The sequence below is a fragment of the Eurosta solidaginis genome, chromosome 5, assembly GCF_040869045.1.
Source record: "Eurosta solidaginis isolate ZX-2024a chromosome 5, ASM4086904v1, whole genome shotgun sequence".
In the NCBI taxonomy this organism is placed as follows: Eukaryota; Metazoa; Arthropoda; class Insecta; order Diptera; family Tephritidae; genus Eurosta; species Eurosta solidaginis.
Window position 1 is genome coordinate 209455141 of NC_090323.1, and position 7625 is coordinate 209462765.

Sequence of the window (7625 nt, forward strand, 5' to 3'; positions counted from 1 at the left end):
CCATTTTATCTCAGTCTATCTTTAGTTCACTGTATTATAGGACGCATAGTTATTCTGGCTAGTGAATGTATACATATGTAAATCTGAAAATACATAAATAATTGTAAAAATTACGACGGCATTATTCTTTGCTAAAAAAAAGAAAAAGAGAAATTAATATTTTATCAATATTATTGCTTTTGCTCTTACCGTGCAAATTTGTTCTGGTATTTTAATACCAGCTCATACAACTCAGTCTTGAATTCCTTTCCCAGTTGAGGGAGTTCAGTTGACCATTCACGGCCATTTGATGCCACAAAATTGCCCCGGTCATCCCAAGCATCAGCTTTTGCGGCCGTTGCCATTGTCTCCAATGCTCGTTCCATCACCTCGGAGAAACCATCGTTATCTTTTTTAGCGCGACGTCGTGACACTGATCCTCGGGATGTTGACGGTGTTGACATCGAGTCATCGCAGTCCTCAGAACCGTCTGTGTCACCCTGGGAAGCAGGTGAACTCTGCTGCGATGGACATTTCTATAAATCAATAGGTACATGTTAAATAACCGCTAATTATTAAAAAAAAAAAATGCGCCTGAGTGGAAGATCACCCTATTTCAAAAAAAATTTCAAAATCACCCTATCTCATAATTTGTTTGAACAACGGTTAAAAATAGCTTTTTCGCAGAATATATTCAGGGTATTCGTTTCATTTCTTATATATGCCTCGAAAAGCTTGTATAATGCCTTTTCACCTTTACTTTTTCACTTTGCTGAACGCCTTAACAAAACAATAAAATTTCGAAATATAGAATTTCGAACTTCGTAAGCCGATATCTATTTTTTGGAGGCTAAGTTCGAAAAACGGACATAGTACTTTGTTTTCTTAAGCCTCAATATCTACAAAAAAGTGGGTTTTTTCCAATACCCAGTAAAAAAGTTGATTTTGTCGCATAGTGTTATTATTATAAATACGAAACAACAGGTTTGACTCACTTTTTTACTTTGACTTCCCCTATTCATGATATTTGGCATATCTCTATTAACTTTTCAATGCAAGCCTCACAATTTTTCCTCCAAAAATATCATAAGTTTCAGGTCTAAGTATAATAAGAATCAGGTAAAATAAGAGTTGCAATAAATATTGAAAGTGCTATAACTTCTTTGTTTATTATTTTAGTAATATTGTTTCAAAGCAACATTTTCTTGAATTTTTAAGTACTTTCGTTTGGTAAGGAAAAAAACATATATTAAAGGGGGGGGGGGGGGGGGGGGGTAAACTTTTGTTAGCTGGCCTAATCATGTGAAAACGACTTCATAGCTTAATAGGACATTAAACGGAAATGTGAAGCTTCTCAAGGCCAAAATAAGGACATATCAATTTTAAAAATCGGACGTCAAATAACCAACTTACAACGAAAAAACATTTTCGGCTGTATTTCTAAGGATCAAAAAAAAAAATAAAAAAAATTTTTCCGAAACCCTCTCAACATAATCTTCAAATTTAGGGCAGACATTGGCAATTTTTTTTTTCGGCCCAGTCTAATATATACACACCTACAAGAACGTTAAATATATGTTTGTAGTAAAAACAATCACGAAAATTTCTTTGTTTTGAATTTTACGGCGTAAATGGACGGCTTGTGATATTCATTTGTCACTCGCTTTAAAAAGTTTGTCATAATTTTTACTTTTAAACACACCTACACACTTACTCAATAAATTGAATTTCAAACAGCCAAAAATTTTCCATGAACTTTTACGTTTTAGTTGTTATCAATCAACGAAGCCATACAATCAATCAAATAACAATTTAGCATGTGTAGGCAAATTAGGGTTTGCTGTTTTTATTATTTTTATTCAATAATCTACCAACGCATACAAAAAGGAAAAGTTGCTAGAAAGAATGGTGTACAAGCTACAGGCGATTATGGAAAAACTCAAATATTTCGAAAGGTGTTTAAAACAAACTGCAGCGAATCGCAATAGTTTCGAACTAGTACATAACTATCTCATAAAGGACCATTTGCACCTTCCTTAATTGATCACTTATCTATAAGCTATAGAAGTTTTCATTTTCTACATGCTAACTAAAGCTTCGCGTACCAGTCAAGTTCAAGGAAAAGTTTAAAGTTTATGTTAAGTTGAAAGTTTAAGACAACTTTTTGAGTTGTTTTCGTGTTCTCACAATATATTTTTGCGACTGGTTTTACAAACTATGCATAACTATTTATTTAACTGTGGGGTTTTCACCCTGCGTTGGTGAAAGCGAAATTGTGAAATAGATTGCTATCCTCCTAACTTAACTGGAGATGGTCAAAACGACCCTAAGAAGCCGTATAGTGGCTATTCTGTCCTCTCCCAGTGCTTTCAACTGACCCTTTCGCCGCATTTTGCAGACATAAACGAGCTCTTAACTGGCTCTGCTGCTAAAAGAATTGCCTCCAACTGTCTCGTTAGGAGTACGATTAGCACCAGTCCGGAGGTAGTCATTAAACTTGGAGCGCAAAACTGGTGCATTTTGTGACTGTCTCCTATTCACTTTAAGGGAGTTGGCGGTACTTTTTTTGGAACATGTCCTATGGAGAGACCAATTGTATCTCTTTGTTTCTTACGGGTAGTGTCGGACTAGTTCCTTTTTTTACCTTAACGGGTACTGTCTCACATATCAATTTTTTACTCTAATTTTTTTTTGCGGGACGGCTGAAAAATGCCTAATGCACCATAATTGCTGCCGTCGCAGCAACCGTGTGTCCGTAGACTAAAAAACAGCCCCGTTCTAGAACCGTCGCCCACCCCGGCACACCTTTCGCATTACTTCAGGTTGGCGTTCCATATTTCTCATTTCTTAAGAGCCTACTGTTGTCCCTGCGTCCAGGTTCCCGCTATTTGCTCTGAGTGTCCACTTAATCGCCACTGCTTCGCATGCGCATTTATCTGCGCTCCCTCTCAGCATCCATCAGGCGTGTCATCACTATAAATGCCATTTTGCTCACTGCAGTCCAGCACTCTTTCCTGTTGCACATATGTGATACTAAATTTCACGTGGTAGGTTCCTCCCCAAAGACTCCATGCAATTTATGCCCTTGCGGGCACTGTTCTGTGCTATCCCCTCTATTTCAATCACACATTCCTATCAGTGAACAAATATCATTTGTACGAAGAAGGAATTTGCAAGCAAAAAATAGCACACTCTAAGGTCAAGTGTAGTTTTCCATGGATATCTAATTTACTACGTCAAAATTTCATGCCAGACAAAAAGTCTGCCTTTAGCTGTGGTGTGTGTGTATATATGTATATAAGCCAGAAAATTGCATATGCCAGAAGTTTCCAAACTCTTAAGTGGAGCTTAAATCCTTGCCATATATGCAGTTTTTCATATATATGCATGTAACGCAATCTTATGCATGATGAGTAGATTGCACGTATTTTAATGGAAAACGGTAGATCAAGCGACACTGGCGCCATCTGACATGAAAAAGTAGTCAACTTCCAACTTTTGTTGCAAGAAAAGCATAACAAAACAAGTAAAGGTGTCAACGTTCGGGTGTAAACGAACATTATATACTCAGCGTGAGCTTCAATTGTACATTTCATTTCAGATAAATTACTTTTCAACATAACACGTTGCACCCCCGTTTAAAAAAAAACTGTTTCCCCATTTCCTTTTACAATAAAATTTGATAAGTGAAACACCATTGATTCAAAACTAATTTTTGCTAAGTTATAGCTTATTATTCTAGTTTACGACCCTTTTAATTTTGTTTTATATCTAAGTTGCCGTGGTCTTTAACCGATCCCGTCCATTTTTACTAGAAATATTTTCTGATATAAGGAAAATATGTGTACACAATTTCATTACGATATGTAAATTTTTCTTCGAGTTATGGCTCCCGAAAGATAGAAAATTGCTTATACATAAAAGGGGCGGTGTCACACCCATTTTCAAAAATTTTAGTGTTTTCCAATTTATTGTTATAATTCAATTTAAAAAGTAAAATTCCATTGATACAAAGCTCTTTTTCGCTAAGATATATCTTATTATTTTCGTGTGTTGTAGCGATACGGTTGCTCCCCGAAGGCTTTGGGGAGTGTTATCGATGTGATGGTCCTTTGCCGGATACAGATCCGGTACGCAATCGGTACCATAGTACCATTTAGGCGCTAGCCCGACCATCTCCATGAGGAGCTTGGGGTCGCCAGAGCCTCGTCTGTTTGTGAAACAGGATGCGCCGCGGATAGGTGAGGTTTACAATTGGGATTGGAGAAGCTATATATTGCGCTGGCAACCTGAAGGGTTGCGCTACACAGCCCCTTGAATCTGGTATTTTAGTCGCCTCTTACGACAGGCATACCTACCGCGGGTATATTCTGATCCCCTAACCCGCTGGGGGGTATTATTTTCATTTAAGACACTTTTAAAAATCTTTTATATTAAAGTGAGCGTGGTCTTTGACTGATCTCGTCTATTTTTTCTAGAAATATTTCCTGCTATAGGGAAAATTTGTGTACCCAATTTTATTACGATCCGTTAATTTTTCTTGTATGGCTCCCGAAACATAGAAAGTTGCTTAGTCATAAAAGGGGCGGTGCCACGCCCATTTTTTAAAAATTGAAGTTTTTCCTATTTACTGTTATAATTCCACTTGGGAAATGAAACACCATTGATATAAAGCTCTTTTTTGCAAAGATATAGCTTATTTTATTCGTCCACGACCCTTTTAAAAATCTTTTATATAAAAGTGGGCGTGGTCCTTAACCGATTTCCTTAATTTTTCTGCAAAGCATTCCTTATAGTAAAGGCAATCTCTCTGCCGAATTTTTTTACGATAGGTTTTACGATTTTTGATTTATGATTAATAAAGTGGGCGGTGCCACGCCGATTTAAAAAAAAATTTAAAAATGTTTATCAAGAGTCTCAATATCAGCCCACACGTCAAATTTCAACATTCTAGGTATATTATTTACTAAATAATTAGGTTTTTTGGGTTTTCCAAAATGTTATATATATAAAGAGTGGGCGTGGTTATCATCCGATTTCGCTATTTTTCAACATCAATCTATTCTGGGTCCAGATAAGCTCGTGTACCAAATTTGGTGAAGATATCTCAATATTTACTCAAGTCATCGTGTTAACGGACAGACGGAAGAACTGTATGCAAAGCACGCTGTGTATAAAAAATTCGACACTTGATTTGGATAAGGGTGCTTTCACACTTTGCAAGTCAAATTATTTTTTCCACTAGGTGGTACTCTTGTAACATTTTTCACAGTTAAAAACTGAAATTTAACAAATGAATACGACAGAAGATATGTTCGCAAGTATTTTTCTTGTATAGTGAGAAGGTTTATGAAAATGCTTCACTAAATTTCGTATGTGAATGGGCAAGGCGAAATAAATTTCAATTGCCCAGTCTGAAGTTCGTTTATATATACAAACGCAACATCTTGCGTGGTTGTGGCAATATCCCAACTAGTACAAATAGTCGCCGGAATGTGTCAGCTGACCTTAAAGTGATTTGCCAATAGCAAAAGGAACATTTATATTTTGTACTGGCAACCAAAATGACAACATTTCTGTATCCGATTCGTCTGCATTTAATTGACAACATAGTTACGTAGCAGCAATGGTGCAATTCATGATGTAATTACAAGGTGATTGACGTTGGCAACTTCTCTTTCTATTCCGCCATGTTGAACTCCCACTCTGAAACTCAATTTGCCTCTTTGCGAAACTACTTAAAAAAACAAAAAATAAATGTAAAGCGCGATAACCTCCGAAGAGATCTAAGGCCGAGCTTCTCTTCCAATTTGCATCGTGCTCCTCTTGATTTTCCCTACAAATTGGCCGGACGGGACCTACATGTTTTATGCCGACTCCGAACGGCATATGCAAGGCAGATGAGTTTTCACTGCGAGCTTTTCATGGCAGAAATACACCCGGAGCGCTTGCCAAACACTGCCGAGGGTCGACCCCGCTTAGAAAAATTTTCTTCTAATTGAAAAATCTTATTTCTAAAATTTTGATGTTGCTTTGCCCGGGGTGCGAACCCAGAGCATACGGTGTGATAGGCGGAGCACGCTACCATCACACCACGGTGGCCACTTTTTCATTTAGAGGAAAAATTGTAGTAAAAACCATACAAATCAATTTTCCTGGAAAAGTATGCAACAGCATCACCTTTTTTCTCCTATTCTATTTTGTGTTAGCTTTTCTATCGCTCAAATTAGTGACAATTCTCAAAAAAATTATTATTTTTTCAACAAAAACATTAAAATTTGCCATTTGTTTTGAGTTTTTTGAGAAAACCGTTTGAATATATTCAATAAATAGTGGTCATTTACATATTTCTCAATCGTTGCTTGTTCGCGGCATTAAATCATTTAAAAAATTGTCCAGAATGTAGACGACCATGCACACGCAACCGAGTGCACCCTACGGAGAACGGCCAGAGTTTGAGAAGAAATTATTTTATTCCGATGCGACTGATATGTATACCAATATCCCTATGTGGACATCACTTTTCGAGTTAGAATTAAATGGATCTAGAAATGTACCAATGGCCCCACCTGAACCATATGATGCTATACAAACTGGGACAGATCCAGATGGTAATCCAACATGTGTAGCACGTGTCTATTTTCAAGATCTATTGCCTGCCGCCTATGCACCGGCAAAAGGTGTCGCATACGCTTCACATAGCCGTAATGGTTTAGCCAAAACGTTCAGTTACTAAATATTTTCAAACATAAATGGGTGGCCGATTCAAATGGGCATGTGCCGGAAGGAGCTGTGGTTGGTGGTTATTCGGAATTACGTGAAAACTAGGCAAAGTGCATCATTCGCACACATCTGAATATGAAGTATTGGTAACAGAAACTATCACAGCAGAAAGTAACGCCGAAGCAAATTACGAAGCCTAGTGAACGTAAATTGAATGCGAACTTCCCTGCAAAAATCGCTATGGACCAACCGAGTGCTCCAAAATTAACCACAATTCATACAAAAAATATGGTCCAATTAACATTGCGATGTCCTAGGACTGGACCAAATACTCCAGCTCCGCATTATATCAGAGTAATCCATGGAGTACCCACAGTCCAATAAACATCGTGTATTGATTAAAATCGTTAAAAACGAGCAATGATCGGCTAACAATATGTTCGTGTAGAAACATGATTTGGTCCATTGCTGCATTACAGTGCATTATAATGGTAAGTACTCCAGTGGACCACATGATCCAACGATTTTTGGAGGGTAACTAAGAAGATATGGCATACCTGTAAAAACCGATCGAACATACTCAATTTTATATTTCAAATCTTGTTATGGATATGAAGCATTCAACTATCAATATCCTTCAAACTCATAGTGAGCATATTTTACTAGAAATATAGGAGTATTACATATATAAATACTACATTATCCATAAACCGAATTTCATCCAAATCGGTTGAAGCGATTTAGAGTAGTAGTGAATATATAAATATACAAAAAGAAACAATTTTAAATTTTAAGATTAATATAAGTTATATTTATATATATACTCAGCTCCCGAGAAGCTAGCTAATAAAGAAGTGAAATTCAGAAACATGTCCTAGTAACCAAGGCTTTGAAATTTTTCTCTAATATCTATAAGTATTATT

At 36.8% G+C, this 7625-nt stretch overlaps 1 pseudogene; it reads left to right on the top strand.

Annotated features, from left to right (window-relative positions):
* The first annotated feature begins 5272 nt into the window (after positions 1-5272).
* LOC137254372 (uncharacterized) lies at positions 5273-6902 on the top strand (annotated as a pseudogene).
* The last annotated feature ends 723 nt before the right edge of the window (positions 6903-7625 follow it).